The sequence below is a fragment of the Stenella coeruleoalba genome (assembly GCF_951394435.1).
Source record: "Stenella coeruleoalba genome assembly, chromosome: 3".
NCBI classification, from domain to species: domain Eukaryota; kingdom Metazoa; phylum Chordata; class Mammalia; order Artiodactyla; family Delphinidae; genus Stenella; species Stenella coeruleoalba.
The window spans coordinates 136,451,705-136,473,159 of NC_137148.1; the positions used below are offsets into that span (position 1 = coordinate 136,451,705).

Here is a 21,455-nt window from a genome sequence, read left to right on the forward strand (position 1 = left end):
TAATGAAACTTAAAAGCTTTTGCACAGCAAAGGAAACCATAAACAAAATGAAAAGACAACCACAGATTGGGAGAAAATTTTTGCAAATGATGTTACTGACAAGGGATTAGTCTCCAAAATTTACAAACAGCTCATGCGGCTTAATATCATTAAAACCAATCATCAAACAACCCAACCCCAAAACGGGCAGAAGACCTAAATAGACATTTCTCCAAAAAAGACATACACGTGGCCAAGAGGCACATGAAAAGATGTTCAACATCACTAATTATTAGAGAAATGCAAATCAAAACTACAATGAGATACCACCTCACTCCAGTCAAAATGGCTTATCATCAAAAAATCCACAAACGGGACTTCCCTGGTGGCACAGTGGTTAAGAATCTGCCTGCCAATGCAGGGGACATGGGTTCGAGCCCTGGTCTGGGGAGATCCCAGATGCCACGCAGCAACTAAGCCCGTATGCCACAACTACTGAGCCTGCACTCCAGAGCCTATGAGCCACAACTACTGAGCCCATGAGCCACAACTACTGAGCCCATGAGCCACAACTACTGAAGTCCACACACCTAGAGTCCATGCTCCACAAGAGAAGCCACCACAATGAGAAGCCCATGCACCACAACAAAGAGCAGCCCCCGCTCGCTGCAACTAGAGAAAGTCCATGCACAGCAACAAAGACCCAATGCAGACAAAAATAAACAAATTAATTAATTAAGGAAAAAAAAGATGTGGTACATATATACAATGGAATATTACTCAGCCATTAAAAAGAATGAAATAATGCCATTTGCAGCAACATGGATGGACATAGAGATTGTCATACTGAGTGAAATAAGTCAAACAGAGAAAGAGAAATATTGTATGATATCGCTTATATGCAGAATCTAAAAAGAAATGATACAAATGAACTTATTAACAAAACAGAAACAGACTCACAGACTTCGAAAACAAACTTATGGTTACCAAAGGGAAAAGGTGGTGGAGGAAGGATAAATTAGGGGTTTGGGATTAACATATACACACTATTATATATAAAACAAATAATCAACAAGGACCTACTGTATAGCACAGGGAACTCTACTCAATATTCTGTAATAACCTGTATGGGAAAAGAATCTGAAAAAAGAATGGATATATATGTGTGTGTGTGTGTGTGTGTGTGTGTGTGTATGTATATATATGTGTGTGTGTGTGTATATATATATATATATATATATAAAAATATATAAATATATATATATATAAAAAACTGAATCACTTTGCTGTACACCTGAAACTAACACAATATTGTAAATCAACTATACTCAATATAAAATAGAAATTAAAGTTTTAAGAAAGAGAAAAAATTAAAATTCATGGACATTTTTCCTCCTTCTTCAGTATTCAGGGCTGGGTTGGAGGGTAGGGGAGAAGGGTAGTAATGCCAGTGTTAACCTGGAAACGACTGGGTAAGGGAGGGGATGGTTCCATCTTCCATCCTCACCCCTACCCTGGAGAGACACACACACACCTCTAGGTATTGAATAATTATAAACCTATAAAACTGGGGGGAATGGTGCGGGGGTGGTTGGTTGGAGGACATTAGAGCCCTTATAAAGGAGGCTCCAGAGAGATCCTTGTCCGCCATGGTGGCACCCTGATCTCTGACTTCCAGCCTCCAGAACAGGGTGTAAGGCTTTGGGACATTTGTTTTGGGAGGAAAGGAATGGCCAGGCCTTTTCTGTGCTCTCTCTCAATGGAGCTGGGGATCTTTCTGCAGGAAAGCACTTTTTAAGCTAGGGAGTAGAAAAAAGAGCTCAAGGTAGAGCTCAAAATTGAGCGCATTCATTCATTCATTCACTCATTCATCCATTCATTCAACTAATTAAGTGGTTCTCAACCAGGGGTGATTTTGCCCCTTGGTGAACATTTGTCAATACCTGGAGACATTTTTGGGTGTCATAACTGGTGGGGAGGGGGAGGTGTGCTATTGGTATTGAGTGGGTAGAGGCCAGGGATGCTGCCAAATACCCCAAATGCACAAGATAATCCCCACAACAAAGAATTTTCCAACCCAAAATGTCAATAGTGTGGCATTGGAGAAATTCTGATCTAGTTAGTACTTACTGAGAGCCTATTGTATGCCTACTAGGAGATACTAGGAAGAGGAGACAGTCAACTTTACTACCAGGTAGGGGAGACACACACTAAATTTATCAGGTGATGATAAGAGTTATCAGGAAAACGTGAGAGATGCTGGGGGCTGCAGCACAGGGAAGGGACCTTGACTTTTCTTTTTCTTCAATTTATTCATTTTTTTGGCTGCATTGGATCTTCGTTGCTGCACGCAGGCTTTCTCTAGTTGAGGCGAGCAGGGGCTACTCTTCGTTGTGGTGCACAGGCTTCTCATTGCGGTGGCTTCTCTTGTTGTGGAGCATAGGCTCTAGGCCCATGGGCTTCAGCAGTTGCAGCATGTGGGCTCAGTAGTTGTGGCTCGCAGGCTCTAGAGCACAGGCTCAATAATTGTGGTGCAGGGGCTTTGTTGTTCCATGGCATGTGGGATCTTCCTGGACCAGGGCTCGAACCCATGTCCCCTGCATTGGCAGGCAGATTCTTAACCACTGCACCACCAGGGAAGTCCCACTTTGACTTTTCAACTGCAAAGAGCTGGAGGAACGGAACTGCTAGGGCAAAGCCCCTAAAGGCTGTGGAGAATCTGGTTTCATTTATTCTGAAACTACTACTGAAGTGCTTCCTGTGTGTTAGGCACTGTCCCAGGTGCAGAGTATAGATCACAGGGCAATACAGATACAATTTCCTTCCCTCTTCAACAGCACAGCCTCCGGCCCCTAAGGAGACTAAAATAATGAGGAAAAGTGCCTCCTGTGGGCACTGAGAAGGTGACTGAAACAAATATGGGAGGTGAGGGAGTGAGCTTCCCAGGAAGCAAGGACCACCAGTGCAATGGTCCTGTGGTGGGAGCGCAAGCATGTGGAGGAAATGGGGAAGGCCAGTGTGGCTGACTGGAGTAGTAGGAAATGAGTCAGAAAAGGTCTATGGTCTGAACGTTTGTGTTCTCCCCAAATTTATATGTTAAAATCACCCAAGGTGAAGGTATTAGTGAAACAGGAGGGAAGGGGGCAGGGCACCTTTAAAAGAATGACATAGCCATAGGACATGACAAAAACTGGTTAGAGCGAACTAGGTCCAAGATGGCGGATGAGTCAACTTCTAGTAGACCTTGAGCCTTATTACAGGCTCACTGTAACACATCAGTACTCTAAATGACACACCCACAGGCACCATGACAGTCCCAAGGCCGACCAAAGATGGTAAAAAATTGGGTGGTGGCCCCAATTCCTGGAAATCCCCATCCCTTCCCCAAAATATTGATAGTTGGAATAATCTTCCCACTCATTAGCCTATGAAATTACTCACCCCTACAAAAACTGACAACCCCATACCCTGAGGCCTCTCTTGTCTTCTGAGATGGCCCACACTCTGTCTGTGGAGTGTGTTTCTCCCTAAATAAATCCACTTCTTATCTATCACCCTTTCCCTCACTGAATTCTTTCTGTGATGAGGTATCAAGAACCTGAGCTTCATTAAGTCCTGAGGCCAGGTGTGTGATCTCAATTAATAGACTGTGGGATTAAAAGACCACGGGTTTGGGCTTCCCTGGTGGTGCAGTGGTTGAGAGTCCGCCTGCTGATGCGGGGGACACAGGTTCGTGCCCTGGTCCGGGAAGATCCCACATGCCGCGGAGCGGCTGGGCCCGTGAGCCATGACCGCTGAGCCTGTGCGTCCGGAGTCTGTGCTCCGCAACGGGAGAGGCCACAACAGTGAGAGGCCCGCGTACCACAAAAAAAAAAAAAAAAAAAGACCGTGGGTTCAAGTCCCAATCTGAGTTCCATAGTTTCATTAGGAGGTGGGGCCTTTGAGAGGTGATAAGGTCAGAAGGGCTCTCATGGGATTAGTGCCCTTATAAGGGAGGCTCCAGAGAGTTCCTTGTCCCCCACGGTGGCACCCTGACCTCTGACTTTCAGCCTCCAGAACTATAAGAAATAAATTTCTGTTGTTTATAAGCCAGTAGTCAGTCTGTAGTATTTGGTTACAGCAGCCCTAACAGACTAAGACAAGAGGTCATGGGGCCCAGATCATTGGGCCTTGTAGGTCACCATAGCGATGTAAGCAGATAGGGTAGGGGGAACCCGGAGAAAGAGAACCAGGCATGGCTTTCTTGACATAAAAGAAGCCATTTTTGGCCTAAGCCATTTTGTAATCTATGCCTGGCCCCAAAGCTTGCCCTTGAACAGGTCTCAGTAATCAGTGATCTTAAGGGAAGCGAGGGAATGCAGGAACAAAGGAAAAGCAAAGAAGAAACAATAGTTCAGTGAAAAATCAGTGTCCTAGTTCCTCCTCAAGGGATATACATAACAATTTAATACAGTCCTTGAGTTCTGCAGGAACTGAGGCCCGCACCCAGGTGAAGGACGGAATGATGATGTTGACCCACAGGACTTCAGTCAACTAACACCTGGACTCTTATCCATCATGGCCCCAATTCTATGCTGAATTCTCCTCTGCTCAGGCCCCTTCACGAATATGCATGTACCCTTAGCTTAAAACTTCCCCAAGTTTGCTGTTTGGGGGAGACACTATTTTAGGGAAGATCCCCAAGTGTTATTACTTGCTGCGAGTAATAAACCTTTCCTTTTCTCGATCTTTGGCTTGGTTGTATCTTTTTCTGACCCCCACCAAAAGGCGAACCCAGTTTTCGGGTGACAACAGGATTAAAGGAGAAGATGTCTGACCAGTAAGAGCTGACTGTGAGAAGCTTGTAGAAAAGAGTAACAGGAGGGGTTATGGGCTGTCTAGACTGGCAGTAATAAGTCCACAGGAAGCAATGTGGAAGGAGAGGGGAGGAGAAATGGGTTGCAAAGCTCCACAAGGAGAAAGCAACGGAGTGACCTTACCCCCTAGACCCTGATCTACCGGGAGTACCTGGGAAAATTAACAGCTTCCCTTGAGGGGACAGTAAGGGAACAGGGTCCTGGGGTGGTGGGCAGGGGAGGGCAGGTTTCAGGCCAGGAAGGGGAAGAGAACGTGCAGAGAAGAGGCTGAGAATCAGCAGTTTTCTGATGAGGACTGTGGGCTCCTGACAGCACCATGGCAGGGTGGTCGCAGAACTGGAGTCAGATTAGCTGTGCCCGGGCTTGTGGGAATCAGAGTCTCGGTGATGGAGGATCGGGCTCCTGGTGGGGAAGGATGTAACAGTTCCACAAATGGTTACTCTCACAGCTCCTATTCTGAGCCACACCTTTAATAAATGTTTGCTATTACTTCTATTATTTCTCCAGGAAGCCAGAGGAAGGAGCTTCTGAATTCCTCCGGGGCGGCCCTCCCAGTTCACCCCGGAGGAAAACAGGCTGGGGCGGGTCTCGGATTCCAGCCGGGCGGCTGGAGCCACCGCGCACCCCACGGCTGCCCTCCGGCGGCTCCTCCCGATTCCTTATCAGCCAGGAGATCCCCAACCAGGCGCGGACCAGATGCTGCTTTCAGAGCCCTAGGCAGCTGGGTGTGTCTTCCCTGCTTTGCAAAATCGGGGAGCAAAAAAAAAAAGAAAAGCCTGGACGAATATCCTGGCTCAGGTGTGGGACTCGCCTTAGAACTGGGCGGCAGCGGAGTCGGGTCAGAAGCCGCGTGCGGCACCACGCGGAGAGCGGAGCGCGGGGGGCGGAGGCCGAGACGCAGGCACCTCCCCTTCCCCGCCAGCTAAGGGCCTCTGCCAACCCCCGCTGCAGCCCCGGTCCTGGCCCAACTGAACCTTACAGGCCCCAGGGGCCGAGGCGCCCGCATCCCGGCCCGCTGGCCCACTCCTCCCCGAGGGAGGCAGCCCCCAACCTGGCTGTTGGCCACATGCTGAGTGGCCTTGGGCACATTGCCTCCAGTCTCTGGGCCTAAGCTTTTCTCATGTAAAAAGAGGACGCTGGGACTTCCCTGGTGGCGCAGTGGTTAAAAATCCGCCTGCCAATGCAGGGGCACACGGGGTCGAGCCCTGGTCCCAGGTCCCACGTGCCGCGGAGCAACTAAGCCCGTGAGCCACAACTGCTGAGCCCCTGTGCCACAACTACTGAAGCCCGCGCACCTAGAGCCCGTGCTCCATAACAAGAGAAGCCACCACAATGAGAAGCTCGCGCACCGCAACGAAGAGTAGGCCCTGCTCACTGCAACTAGAGAAAGCCAGCGCGCAGCAACAAACACCCAACTCAGCCAAAAATAAATAAATAAAATAAATTTATAAAAAATACATAAAGAGGACGCTGGACTCAATTTCTCCAAGGTCCCTCCAGGTTGGGGCAGTCCCTGCAATGACCTACCTTCTCCGGATTTGAAACTCTTCCCTCCTGGCAGCCTTCAGGTGGACCCTGGGTTATCTCGGATGGTATTTATCGTTTCTGCATCCTTGGGGGCAGAACAGTTGCAGTGCAGCTGTGCTTCCCAGCAGAGGTCAGCATACTTTTTCTAAGAAGGGCCAGATGATAAATATTTTAGGCTTTCTAGACCAGGCGTTCTCTGTCACAACTATTCTACTCTGCCCTTGTAGCAAAAGCAACCATGGAGGATGGTAAACTAATGAGCGGGGCTGTGTTCCCATAAGCCTTTGTTTATGGCAGCTGATTTGAATTTCTTGTAATTCTCAGGTGTCAAGAAAATTTTCTTTTTATATATTTTTTTCTTTCACTTAAAAACACAGAAAGTGTTCCTAACCTAGCAGGCTAAACTAAATCAGTTTGTAACCCCAGGCTTTGAAATGTGGGCTTTGGGGCTGATTCCTTCACTTTTCTGGAGCTGTTTCTCATCTGCAAAACACTGACAAACTTCAGCATGGTTGTGGGGGGGGGGATGATGTCAGACCACAGATGAAACTACTACATAATTGATGTCATTCTCCATGTTGTAGCTGGTACGTGTCCCCAGCAGAAGATGGGGGCTTAGAGGTCAGGATGGTGTCTTGTTGCGTCCCACACTCCCCTCATTTCCTGAGTGCAATTATGTGACAGGCACTGTGTTAGCTGTTCGACATGCAAATCTCATTCAATCAGCTCAGGCTCAGGAGATAGAAATTGTAGGCAGATAGGGTAAGGGGTCCCGGATAGGGAGAAACGGGCATGGCTTTCTTGACATAAAAGAAGCCATTTTTGGCCTAAATCATTTTGTGATCTAAGCCTGGGGCACAAAGCTTGCCCTTGAACAGGTCTCAGTAATCAGTGACCTTAAGGGAGGTGACGGAATGCAGAACAAAGGAAAAGCAGCCATGAAACAATATAGCTCAGTGATAAAACAGTCCCAGTTCCTCCTCAAGGGGATACGTAACAATCTGATTATGTTTTTGCATTCTGCAGGAACTAAGGCCCCCACCCAGGTGGAAGAGGGAATGGTGATGTTGACCCTCCTGACTTCAATCAACTAAAGTTTGGACTGCCCAGGCCCCTTCATAAATATGCATGTACCTTTAGCTTAAAACTTCCCCAATTTTGCTGTTGGGGAGACACTGCTTTGGGAAAAATCCCCAGTGTTCTCCTTACTTGTTGTAAGTGATAAATCCTTCCTTCTTCCTTTCTTTGGCTTGGTTGTTTCTTTTGGCTCAACACCCAACGAGAGGCGAACCCAGTTTTGGGGTAGCAAGATGACATATTTCTACTTTACCGGTAAGAAGGTGAGGCTCAGAGCCCAGATTTGAACTGGGTGTTAGGTCAGCCTCCAGAACCCCTTTGTTTGTTTTCTTGTTTTTCTGTCTGATAAAACTTAAGAGTTGCTTAGTCTAGCAATGTGACCTCAAACAGAATACTATTTTTCTAGATATCTGTAAACTCTTTGGTCAAAGGACAAGCTATAATTAATACCCGTTATGTGCACCTGTCATTTGCTCCCATTTTTCAGAACAGAAAACTGAGGCTTGAAGAGGTTGAGGATTGAAATCTGGGCCTGTCTGACCCCTAAACTGAGCCCTTTCAACTGAGAACAGTTTCCATGTAACTGGTTGCATAGGCTCCAAACCTAGGAGCCCTCTAGGTCTCCTCCCGTCCCTTCCCCCATGCCCAATACGTTGGCAAGTCGTTTTGATTCATCCTCGAAAATATATCCTGAATCTATCATTTGGGGTAGGGAGAAGAGCTGCTTTGGGGCTACTGTGATCTTTTGAAAATGCATATTAGAACCTTGGAAGCCTTCCTAGTTGACTTGGAATAAAATCCCAGACCTTACCTAGAGGGCCCTGGGCCATCTAGCCCATCTCTCTCCCCTGTCCCCCACTCATGGCCACATTCCCTTAGTTCCAGCCTCAGTGGCTTCCTACCTTCCAGTGTAGCGAGAGGCTGCTAGAGATAACGCAGGCGCCGTGTGGTCACAGAGAGATCGCCTGGTAAATGGCAGTGTGACGGGAGTGTGACTGCGATCAAGAGGACAGTCTCTTCCGGGCTCTCAACCTCAGCACTGTTGACATTTGGGGCCAGATCATTTTTTTGTTGTGGGTGGGCCATCCTGTGCCTCGAAGGATTTAGCAGCATCCCTGGCCTCCACCCACTAGAGGCCGACCCTCTTCAATTATGATAACCAAAAATGTTTCCAGATATTGCCAAATGACCCAAGGAGACAAAACTGCCTCCAGCTGAGAATCCTGGGTCTTGGGGGAAATGCTGCAGGAGCCGAGAGGGTGGCGTGGAGGCAGCAAGAGCAGGAGGTGGAATGTGAAAGGCAGCAGAGGCTGCCTCCCCTCCTTGCACAACTCCACAGTCAGCTCCTCTGGCTCTGTCCCTGGAGACCCTTTGTCTCTGCTGGAGGCTTCCTTCCCATAAGGCTGCAGTAAACTGCGTGTGTGTGTGTGTGTGTGTGTGTGTGTGTGTGTGTGTGCGCGCGCGCGCGCAAGAGCTAGAGAAGGAAGGGAGACAGGGAGAAAGAGAGAGGGAGAGAGAGATTGGGAGGAGAAAGAGAGAGACTGCAGATGGAGGGGAAGAGATAAAAGCTCTTTGAGGCTGGAAGCCCCTCTGGCCCCAGGTCCCAAGCCTCTGAACACACCAAGCTACAGCCCTGGGGGCCTCTGGCAATGGAGTCTAGGGTCCTTTGCCCCTCCACTAAGTGACCTGAGGGAGATGACTCAGTGGCCCCATCCCCAGGCTGGAAGGGGTGGGGGTGGGGGGATGGGGAGGCACCAGCCTGGTCTCCACCATCCCCTCCCCACCAGACAGCCCACCAGCCGGTCCTGTCCAGCCGGCCTCTCAGGTTCATCAGAACCTGACCCCTCCCCGCCCTGGTTCGGCAACCATCCCTCTGTATCCGGAGGCCTGGAGTCTCCCTGTGGCTGCCTCCCTGCTTCCACCCTCACCCTTCCTATCGTTTGTGCTCCGAGAAGCAGATGGAATGACCTACTAAGACTGCAAGTCAAATCACACCATCCTGGCTCAAAGCACTCCAGTAACTTCCTCGGCCCCCAGAATCAAATCCAAACCCCTGGCACACCTTCAAGCGTATGTGGTCCCCAGCCCCCATCTTTTACCTGAAGTTTCCCCTGCCTGCTCTCCCCAGTTCTGTGTCCTCAGCATTAAGGTGTCCCTTACCTGACAGGCCTTCCTGCCCACCCCGTCTGAAAACAGTCTCCTCAAGCTCCGGCACCTCCGCCTGTTGTGTAGTCTTCAAGGCACTTTTGACCACACGTCTTACCTTGTTTCTTTCTTGCCTGCCTCAACTAGAATCTCAATTCCTTGCCTGTCATTAATTTCTGCATCCCCAGGGCCCATGTGGCCAGCACATAGCAGAGCTCCATAAATATTTATCGAATAGACAAACGAATGAACAATTCGACAGCCTCAAGAGCCCCTGTCCTTGCTATGGCTCTGCATCTCATCACAGGCTTCGTGGCCTTGTGCTCAGTGAGGCTCATAGGCAGGGACGGCTCAGCCCATGGTGGTGGGGCAGCAGGCGCAAACAGGACAGCCCTGAAAAGGTGCAAAGATGTCAACAGAGGCAAATGCAAGGATGTCCCTGGTCACAGTGGGGAGGACACTTGGGGGACTTGGACATCTTTCCATGACTCTAATGATGACTCCATGGCTTCAAGAATCCTTTCCCTCCTTTTATCAGTCTCTTTGTGACCCTTTTTGAGGGTGACTCATTGTTACTATTATTAAGCTGGCTTCCCTCCACGGAAGTACCCACCCCCGGGAGAAGCCGCGGGCCCGCTTGGGCCCACAGACGGTCGTGGTGGAAAGTAGGTGGCCCCTCCTCCCCTGGGCCCAGCCTTCCCAGGCCAGGCTGCGGAGCGTGCCACCAGAGGGCGTTCCAGGCCACCGCATCCCTGTGCACTGGCGGCCAGAGGCAGGCAGGGCGGTGCTGGGCTCTGCCGCGTGTACGCCTGCTGGGGCCTCTCTCCCTCTCCCTCTCTCTCTCCCATTCAGGTCTTCCTGCAAGAAGTGGGGCTGGACCTGGCCGTCTCTGTGAAGGGGGCTCCATATCTCCACCCCCACCTGCAGTTAGCTCCTCTTTGAACCCCTCCCTGTGTAGTCACAGGCCACATGACTTTCTGAGCTGGAAGAGGCTTAGTCAGGGTCTCGCTGCCTTACCTCGCTGAAGGTTAATCCAAGGCCGTGAAACACAGTGTTGAGTCTGGCTTTATATCCGCACTCTGTCATTTAAGAGCTGGACCACCTTGAGTGGGTTCCCTAACCTCTCTGAGCTCAGGTTGCAGACGTTCCAGCCTTTTCAGGCTGCGGGAGGTGACACATGCAAAGTGCTTAGCGCTGTGCCTGGAGAGAGCCATTATCATTATGAAAGTGGCCTGCTGAAGGCCACCTGTCAAGCTGAGGTGGCAGACTTGGGCCCAGAATCCTCAAACTCTCAGGCCCCAGCTCTTCCTGTTGTGGTGGGCAGAGGCCCCCTCTGCTTGCACCCTTACTTGGGGGAGAGGTCTGTGTTACCAGCCGAGGTCGCAGGACAGTCCCCACGTGCCTCATCTGTGTTTTCCTGCCGTGGGCTTCCCTTGGGAATGGCTCCACCCTTCCTCCTGGCCTGGCTACACCTGAGCTCCCTTCAAACCAGCCCAGGGGTGGGGAGAGGGGGAGGCAGTCTCCAGCGTGTTGGGAGGCGGCTCTGCCAGGATCTAGCACGTACTCTGTCCCAGCCGTTCTACTTCAGGAGACTTAATCCTACAGACAACAGTAAAATAATGCACAACGTTTCCCACTGCAGCTTTGTTTGTGATTACAATAGTTGGAAGTAACATAAACGCCCCTTCAGTAGGTGACTGGTCAGATACGGTGGAGTCATAGAATGAAACACTAGGCAGCTGTAAGAAAGAATGAGGACGTCTTTGGTACCAACATGGAACACTCTTTAAGCTGTACTAAATAAAAAATCAAAGCATGACAAAGGGGGGAATATATATACACATAAAAATGTATACATATTTGTGTACATATGCATCAGATCGCTCTGAAGGACACATACAAAACTGATCATTTTGTTTACCCGGGGTGGGGGGGATCAGGGTGGCAGGAGACCTGGGTGTGAGGGGAGATTTTCTTTTTTCTTTTGGCTTTGCTGCGTGGCTTGTGGGGTCTTAGTTCCCCAACCAGGGATTGAATCTGGGTCCTCGGCAGTGAAAGCGCAGAGTCCTAACCACTGGACCACCAGGGAATTCCCTAGGGAGATTTTCTTTGCAGCCCCTTTTGTTACTCTTGAATATTGAAACGTGCATGTGTTTTTGAAAATTAATTTTAAAACTCTCTTTAGGGACTTCCCTGGTGGCACAGTGGTTGGGAGTCCACCTGCCAATGCAGGGCACATGGGTTTGAGGCCTGGTCCGGGAAGATCCCACATGCCACAAAGCAACTAAGCGTGCGCCGTAACTACTGAGCCTGTGCTCTAGAGCCCGCGTGCCGCAACTACTGAAGCCCGTGCACCTACAGCCCGTGCTCTGCAACAACAGAAGCCATCGCGATGAGAAGCCCGCACACCACAACGAAGAGTAGCTCCCGCTCGCCGTAACTAGAGAAAGCCTGCATGCAGCAACGAAGACCCAACGCAGCCATAAAAAATAAGAAAAAAATCCCCTCTCTTTAATGAAAGGAAATGGTGACCAAAGAAAAAATTATGTAATACAACATAATAGGATATGATATAATGTAATATATTTGGGTTGGAGAGAATCCAGCTGGGATGCTTCTCCCCTCTCTGTCCCCCTCCTTTCCCCTCTTCCCTCTCTTTAGGAAGCTGCCTCTTCTAGACCAGCTCACATGGTGAACTGTCTCTGAACTCATTCATTCATTCACTTGTCATTGATTTATTCACCAAACGAGCTCTGGGACAGAAGCAGGATTTAGGCAGACATAACTACTTTCTGCTGTGTGTGGGGCAGAGAGGTACTGTGAACACGCAACTAGCCAACAATGTCATTACACTCAGCATAAGTGCGGTGAAGGAGAGGTCACATGGCAGCACAGAAAAGGGGACCTGACCTAGCCTCTGGGTTGGAAAGGCTTTTCTGAGGAAGTGACTTGTTTTTCCCATTTATTCTTGGACAAGCTCTTATAATCTCTTATGAAAGAATTCAAATACATACAGAAATAGAGAATATATTATCATGAACCCCATATGCACCCATCACCCAGCTCCCACAATGAACAACATGGCTAATCTTGTTTTGCCTCTGCACCACACCCACTCCCTCACTTCACCTCCACCCAGTTATTTTGAAAGAAAATCCCAGGCCTCTTATTATTTCATCTGTAAATATGTATCTCTAAAAGATAAGGACTCTTTAAAAAGAAAAATTTAATCACAACACCATCATCACGCCTAAACAAAATGAACCTTTCCTTAGGAGAGGAAGTGACATTTAAGCTGAGAGCAGGCCAAGCAGGTGCAAAGGCCTGAGGCAGAGACGGGCATATATATGGGGCTTCCCTGGCGGTCCAGTGGTTAAGACTCCATGCTTCCAAAGCAGGGGGCACAGGTTCGATCCCTGGTTGGGGAACTAAGATCCCACATGCTGTGTGGCATGGCCAAAAAATTAAAAAGAGAGGGGCATATATATATATATAAGTAGATTTAAGGAATAAAGACAAGGCCCGGTGGCCGAAGCAAAGAAGACAAGGGTGGTGGGCAGCGGCCAGACCATCTGGGGCTTTGTAAGCTGCAATAAGGAGACTGGCTTTAAACGTTATCCTCATAGCAATGGGTAACCCCTGAATGGCTTTAATCAATGTTGAGAGATGATCTTTGGGCAGTAAAAAAAACAATTCTAGCCGAATACCTGGCTCCTCATTGAGCCTGAACTGTGCTTTCATGTTTTGCAGGTTGAGGAGGTACTTCTCTCCTTCAAGATGTTTGGACATCTGTGTTCCTGTTTGACAGAGTGTGAACTCTGGAATCGGGCCGAATGGAGTTCAAATCCCACCTCTGCTCTTTATAAGGGGTGTGACTGTGGGGAAGTCTCTCTCCCTTTCCAAGCATTCTTTCCCTCATCTATAAAAAGACCCACAAAGTCCTTGCTTCAGAGCTCACTGTGGAGATAGAATGAAATTCCATAGGGGAGTCGCAGTGTCAGGCCTTTCCCTCCCTGCTTCCTGCCCCCGCCATACTGTCTTTACTGGGAAACGTGCTGTAGAGAGTGAAAGAGAAGCCAAGGGCTCAGGGCCTACCTGGGGTAGGAGGCCTCACCCTGCCAGCAGCCTTGAGCTCCGCTTCCTGGTCTCTGTGAAGTCCGGTCCTGAGGTTTACAGCCCCACGGGTGGGGCTGGGGTGGGGATCACGGAGGGAGGCAGTACGGCAGCTAAGCTTTCCTATTGGCTGTTGGAGACCAGTGGTGTCCCAAGTAGAAAACGGCAGGCTCTGGGGGATCAAAAAATGTGGCAGGTCTCCTCCTCCACTGCCAGCAGTGTGGTTTTAGTTTATGATAAGGCCTGAGTCTTCTACCTGGCTCAGAACCCAAGGCCTTCCAGTCAAGGACAAGTTCCCAGTAAAGATTAGACTGTTACCCTTGGCCAGGATTTGCAGTCTCAGGAAGGCCACACCCCGGCAGGTCCACCCCATCAACTTTCCCTCTATGTATGCACACATACGCAGGCCCCTGGCTCAGGCGGACGCTTATACCTGCACACATGTGCACACTGCCTTGTGTGTATATGCACTTTTCTCCACGCATACTTACCCACCTGCCTGTGCATATATGCACATAAACAGGCATGCATGTGTAAACTGACACTTATATACACACCTGCACACTTACATACACACTGCCACCTACACATAACCCACAATCCTTAAAACGCACACACACAAACTGCACACACTCAGATACACTCACCCTCATATTCAAGACATACTCCTGCTGTGGTAGATCATTTCTAAAGATGGCTGCCATTAATTCTTTTCTTCTCTGCACGTGCATGCTCCCTTACCTATCAGCAGGTAAATTCTATTCCCTTCCTCTTGAATGTTTGTGGAAGAAGCAACATTCTGAGATTTCTGAATCCAGGCTTTAAGAGCACTGGCAGCTTTTACTTCCTCCTTGTTGGAAGTCAGCTGCCACGAAAGAATTGCAACCATTCTGAGACTACCATGCTGTGAGGAAGCCCAAGCTATTCATATACAGAGAGAGAGGAGCCATGCTGATGTGCACTAACATGTCAGAAACAGGAGGGAAGCCTTCTTAGACCTTCTAGCTCAGCCTAGCTACTAGTGGAATGTAGCTTTGTGAGTGACCGCCGATGATGCCATTTGGTGCAAATGACCACCCAGCCACACCCTGCCCAAATTTCTGACCCACAGAATGATGGGAAATAATAAATAAAACTTTAAATAGTTGTCTTAAGGCAGTATGTTTTGCAATAGTTTGTTATGCAACAATAGGTCATTGAAACACCCATACATATTACATACTCACTTATGTTCATGTATACAAACCCATGTACACAAACATCTGTGACACGTGTGCATAAATGCACATACCTTTGTACTAGGCACTTCCTTTTTTTTGGTCATGCCACACAGCTTGCAGGATTCCCCGACCAGGGATAGAACCCAGACCCTCAGCAGTGAAAGCCCAGAGTCCTAACCACAGGAATACCAGGCGATTCCCTGTACTAGACTACCCTTCCTCCAAGCAGCCTCTTGCTTTGAAAGGCTGATACCATCCTCAGTTCCAGGACAGGGATCCTGATGAGTCTAAACCAAACTTGGTGGTCTCATCCCCTCCAAGATGGGTTTAGCTTTGGCAACATTTAGTTCTAGCCAATGAGACACGGGGGGAGGTAGGATTGGGCTTCTGGGAAAACTTCCTCATTCTTAGGAAAGTCACCCTAGAAGCAAATATGCGTTTATCAGTCGCTAGATTCTTCATGTCTGAGTGTGGGATATGGAAACGCTACAGTCGTTCTGTGACCATGAGGATGCAGAATTAAGCAAAGTGGAGACGTGGACAGGCCCTTAAAGACATTATTGATCGAGGCAATCAGTCAACTTGAGAGTCCTCCCTCCCCACCTCTGGAATTCCAGTCATGAGAGATAAAACTTATTTATTGTTTGGGGAGGGTTGTTTGTTTGTTTTTGCTTGAAGTCTAAGGCATCCAACTAATATCTACCCTCCCTTCAGTAAATAAACACTCTCACATACCTGTGAACAACAGACCCAAAGCTGAGCACATGTGCACTCTGCTTTGCATGTATATACAAACATATAATAATACTCCACACGTATACACAGTGATACACACCCATACACAAAGGAAGCATGTATCCTTCTACATACAGATACAGGGGGACCTACACATACTTTGTTACACATGCATGCAATTCCTGTGTACAGTACCACAGACATAAACGCACCTGGGCCATGCGCATTTTTATACAGAGAAGCACAAACACTGGTCACGTTAATGTCAATGTGAATTTACCTATTCCTGCCCACGTCTGAATAGCTGTAACAAACATACAGCTCTGAGGGGCTCCTTGGCTGCAGTGAGAAGCCACTGGCAGAGGACAACAGCACCTCACCTGGGACTGACAGAAAGTTCTGGATAGAGATAGGAAAGAGGGACTTGCAGACCAGAACATGGCCCAGGAGGCAGGAGGACAATTCCAGTGTGACCTGGATGTGCAGCTCCATAGTCATGGTGGCTGGACTCAACACAGCACCAAGGAAGGCTGTGAGAAGTTCGCTTCCACCCTCAAAGGGGAAAGAAAACCTCCCTGCACCGCACCTGCCCAGCATCTCCTTCTACACTGACACAAAACCTATGCTGTGAGGAAGCCTAAGCTAGCTTGCCCTCCAAGGGCCTCTTCTGGCTTTCCTCATAGGCAAACACTTGACCTGGACATTGCATGAAAGTGAATTTTCACCATTTATGGCAGTGGGCACTCCAGGTAGACAGACAAGTGTATGCAAAGGCACGGAGGTGCAAAACAGCATAGTGAGTGTAGGAGATTCCAGTGACCATGAGTCTGCAGCAGAGTCAGCGTGCGACAGAAAATGAGGCCGGGGAGGTGGGCAAGGGCCATGTCGGGCCCCTGGGTTCACCTCTGCACTCCACAGCCCTGTCCACTCACCCTGACCCCCAGTGCCAAGTGACTCTGCACTTAGGCCTTCATCTTCCATCCACTGGTCTTCTCATGCCAAACTCCTGCATCAGACTGAGAAACAAGATGTTTGGTTTCTTTTTTTTTGGGCTGCGCTATGGCTTGTGGGATCTTAGTTCCCCGATCATGGATCGAACCCGGGCCCCTCAGCAGTGAAAGCGTGGAGTCCTAACCACTGGACCACCAGGGAAGTCCCTAAATGACGTTTTGGAAGATAAGGTAGCAATAAGCAAATTTCCTTTCTGTCTTGCATATGAGGTTATTTGGACTTTATTCTCTCAATCCCCCTTCTTGTATCTTCCCATAACCCAGAGGAGTTACCAAGGAATTTTTTTTTTTTTTTTTTTTGGCCACACCTCACGGCACGTGGAACTTCCCTGACCAGGGACTGAACCCTCAGCCCCTGCAGTGGAAGTGCAGCGTCTTAACCACTGGACCACCAGGGAAGTCCTACCAAGGATATTTTTGTTACATTAGTTTTTATTTATCATCTGATAATGTAAATTCATCTTCCAGAAATTTCCTATTTCTTTTTTTTTTTGAATTTTATTTTTTATACGGCAGGTTCTTATTAGTTATCTATTTTATACATTAGTGTATATATGTCAATCCCAATCTCCCAATTCATCCTACCACCACCACCACCCCAGCTTTCCCCCCATAAGTTTGTTCTCTACATCTGTGTCTCTACAGAAATTTCCTATTTCTAAGTTTAAGGAAATGCAAGTTCTAAAATAGCACATATGATACAATCTCATTCTGGGTAAAAGGTTGGCATTGTATATTTACGTGTGCCAATAAGGTCTGGAAGGATACATACACCAACCTGTAAACAATAGTTATATCTGAGTGATGGGATTACAGATGATCCTTATAGGTTTTTAGGCTTTTCTTCATTTTTTAGAATTTTATGCAAAAAGCATATGTTACTTTTATCAGCAGGAGAAAATGATTTCAAACCTAAAAAAGACTTTAATCTACATTTTAGCCAAAAGTATGAAGCTGGTTGTAAGAAAGTGAGAATAAAGAGAAAATTTCAGGGAGAAGTGGGGAAAGGAGACATGAAATCAACTTGTGCAGGATGGAATCTTCCAGGTGTCTTCAGGAGCCCTGACCTACCCTTAGCAAGGGAGTCTTGCAGCCCATCCTCTGAACCAAGGCCAGTCAAATAGGTGAAGGGGATCACAGAAACAGCTCCCACCTCAAGGAAGGTCTGATCTAGGTGGCAGTATGAGTCATGTGCAGGAAAAGCATGCCAGGCAGTAAATGAGAGGTGAGCTGAAGAGCTAACTCACCTGGGGGTGGGAGACATGGGTTCTGTTCCCAGCTCTGGCACCCAGCGACCTTGGGCAAGTCGTGTCACCTGTGTGAACCTCAGTCTCTTATTTGTCAAGGAGGTATAATGACAATAATTGGAATGCTGTGATGATCAGATGAGATAACTTACCTGTGACTGCCTTGTGAACTCTGAGGTGTGCCATAGGTCATCTTTCAACCTGCAGCAGGGCCTCTGATGCAAAGGAATCCATCCCTATGATGGAATTTCAGACCCAAGCAGTAGGCAAGTGGAATAGACCATGTGGGGGGCAAGGCCACCTTTGGATGGTCCTTAAAATCCCACCATGCCGGCTGCAGCCTGCACAGCTCTGACATTTCAGAATATAAAGTCAGGAAGGGCACTCACGTCTTAGCTCAAGGACCCATACAGCCCATTCCTCTCTGTAGAGCAGTACACCCCAAGGAGAAAAAAAATAGGAGTGGCCACTTCCTGGCCTCCTCTGAATGTCCAATCCTTTTCATAATTTAACTGCCTACTCTGGATAATTACTTTTCTCCTGCTTATGAGCTTAGAGCAATAGTAGTTCCCAATAACTTAATAAGGCTAAATTATAATGAGTGTCCTGCGGAATTACACACTGCATTAACACCAAATGAATTCATCAGAAATTCATTAGGAGTGATTCCTAGGGCTGCCACAGGAATTAATCACGGTTAGCCTGCGGCAGGAGAAGCGGCAATGAATAATTGCACAGGAACTGGATGAAGACCTTTCGGCATCTGACTTTGGCCTGAAGCAATATTTTTAAGAGTCATGCGGTGCTCTGGTTGTAAGTTTGGAGGTGAGGTTGTTTGGATGTTGTTGGATCTACCTCCCTTGCTTCCTCCTCCTTGCTGGCTATGGCCCCACCAAGGATCAGACCAGGAGATATGGGGGTGGGCATGCCCAGTTCTGGGGTGTTGAGAAGTTATAGAGAGGACTTAGAGTTCTCGCCTGCCCGGCATGCATTTCCCCTCCCTCTGTATGAGCCTCTCCATGTTCCTTCCACGTTCCTTGAAGAGCTACCCCTCCCCCTCGGCACGTGGGTCTTCACGGGACTGTCAATCAAGAGGCTCCACCCACCCCCAGGAGTTGCATACAACCTAGCTAGGCCAATTGAACTTTGTCTCTTGGTACTTTTTTTTTTATTAGCTAGCATCTATGAAGTATTTGCTAGGTGCCAGGCCCCTTCCTAAGTACCTTCATGTACTGAGTTATCCAGTCCCCCCATGTCTCTAGGAGGCAGGTTTAATTGTTAGCCCCATTCTGCCAACCGGGAATCTCAAACAGGTTAAGTAACGTGTCCAAGTGATACAGCCAGTAATTGGTTGAGCTGGAAATTGGAGTCTCAGGTGCAGGGCTATAAGGATGGAGGGTGGTTGAAGATGATTCACTGGATGGCAGTGCCCCATGGGGTCTGTCTCTTCCTTCCTTCTTGCTCTCTAGTGCTATGGGCTGTCGGGAGGTCTGGTGGTTTAGCTTTTCCATCCCTTCTATGAGCTACCCTATACCTTCCAAGAAATCCACTCCCACTTTTTTGCTAGTCACCAAGAATCAGTGTCTGTACTTATATCTGAAAGAGCCCCAAGTCACCCAACAAGTACCTGTAAAGCCCCTTAAGACAGGCCTCGGGACTTACCTGGTGGTGCAGTGGACTCCACGGTCCCAATACAGGGGGCCAGGGTTTGATCCCTGGTCAGGGAACTAGATCTCACATGCATGCTGCAACTAAGAGTTCGCATGCCACAACTAAGGAGCCCACAAGCTGCAACTAAGGAGCCCACCTGCCCCAACTAAGACCTGGTGCAACCAAATAAATAATTAAAAAAAAAAAAGACAGGTCTGCCCTGGCTCAGCTGACATACAGGTCACACAGAAACATAAGGCCAGTTTCCTGCCCTCCAGCTGCTTACATCTCAGATAGAAAAACAATGGTAACGATTGAATCCCACACCCTCCTATGCAGATTCTAAGCAAAAGAGAGCCAGACCTGGGTGGGCTAGATGCGTGGAGAAAAAGGCTTCATGGAGGGCACAGCACGTGATCTTTGGGGATAGTCACTGTCGTGGACACCTTTCCATCATCTGCCATGCTACAATCCCTTCTTCAAACACTGTTCCTCTCTACACAGAACAGCTGGTCCTGATTGCTGAGGTGGTACCTCAGGACCCCATTGGTGGGGCAGAGCATCTGCACCCTGTCTCTGTTCAGAGAACTCCTCACTGCATGGACCCCACCTTCCAGTATGAGGCTGAGAAAGCCAAATACTCATCTTCTCATCACCCCATTACGTGGCAACGAAGTGCCTGCCTGTGACTTGGGCGCCACCAATCAGACATTCTCACAAAGACATTTTCTCTGCAGCTTGCAATGCGAAGAAGCAGGGGCAAGGGAATCCATTCTGGTGGTGGTGGGGGCCATGTCCAGTGCCCAGGGGAATGGTGGCTGCAGTGCCAGTATGCAGTGCCGCTGTTGGTAAGGGCTACAAACTGCCCAGTCCAGCTTTTGGTGGTACTGGCAGCGGGATCCTCACAAAACCATTTCTGTGATGTGATTGTGGCTATGGTTCTAGCTGTTTGTCCACTCTCGTCCCTACTTGTTTTCCAAGCCTGAAAATTCTGTGATCTAATTGATATCCTCACAATAAATTTATTTTCTGCTCAAATCAGTTTCCATTGCTTGCAATGAAGAGCTCGGCCTCCCTGCCCACAGCTGATTGGACCAGAGGCGGACACTTGACTCGTGACAGACCAATCAGATTATCTCTCTCCTGACTCAGCTTCTGTTGCGTGTTTTGAAGGTCCTGTTGTCTGCGAGCACATGGACAGCAGAGAAAGGGCGTCTGTGCAGAATCAAGTTGAAAAAGAGAGAAGATGAAGATGAAGAGAGGGGGAGGGGGAGAGAGAGAGAGAGAGATTCCTCTAGTTCCTCATGAAGCCCTCTATTTCCCCTTGGGTTCTCCGAGTTGCCCCTGCATCCTTAAAATATTAGGTTGAATTATATGAAATTGTTGTTTTTATAGGTCAAAAAGGTCAGATAGCAGCAATTATGTGTGCTGTAACCTAGTAAGCTCCCCTTTTGGCCTACGCTGGATCAAGTGGGTTTCTTTACTTGCAACCCAAAGGGCTTTGTCTACAACAGTCAGACATTCCATTAGCTCAAAAATAGGGAGTGGAGGGCTTCCCTGGTGGCGCAGTGGTTGAGAGTCCGCCTGCCGATGCAGGGGACACGGGTTCGTGCCCCGGTCCGGGAGGATCCCACATGCCGCGGAGCGGCTGGGCCCGTGAGCCATGGCCGCTGAGCCTGCGCGTCTGGAGCCTGTGCTCCGCAACGGGAGAGGCCACAACAGTGAGAGGCCCACGTACCGGGGGGAAAAAAAAAAAAAAAGGGAGTGGAGCGGGCAGAGACAGAGCAGAAGCAGGAAATAAGGGTTTTCCATGTGTGGCAAAGACTGTCCCCAGTGAGAAGGCTGCCTTGCAGACCAGTGGCTACAGGACTTCCCATCTCCTCTCTGGGCACTGAC

At 48.7% G+C, this 21,455-nt stretch overlaps 1 protein-coding gene across 3 annotated transcripts in view; it reads right to left on the minus strand.

The window, feature by feature from the left end:
• Nucleotides 1-13,806, minus strand: part of PWWP2A (PWWP domain containing 2A) — a 116,684-nt gene extending 102,878 nt beyond the window's left edge. The window contains exons 1-2 of one of the 3 annotated variants that reach the window (XM_079917736.1): nucleotides 13,680-13,806; nucleotides 6,363-6,507 (exon numbers count right to left, since the gene is read on the minus strand). The gene's annotated coding sequence lies outside the window, so the exon portion shown is untranslated. The remainder of the gene's footprint in view (nucleotides 1-6,362; nucleotides 6,508-13,679) is intronic. The other 2 variants (XM_079917728.1, XM_079917737.1) reach the window with 2 other exon arrangements.
• Between the last annotated feature and the right edge of the window lie 7,649 nt (nucleotides 13,807-21,455).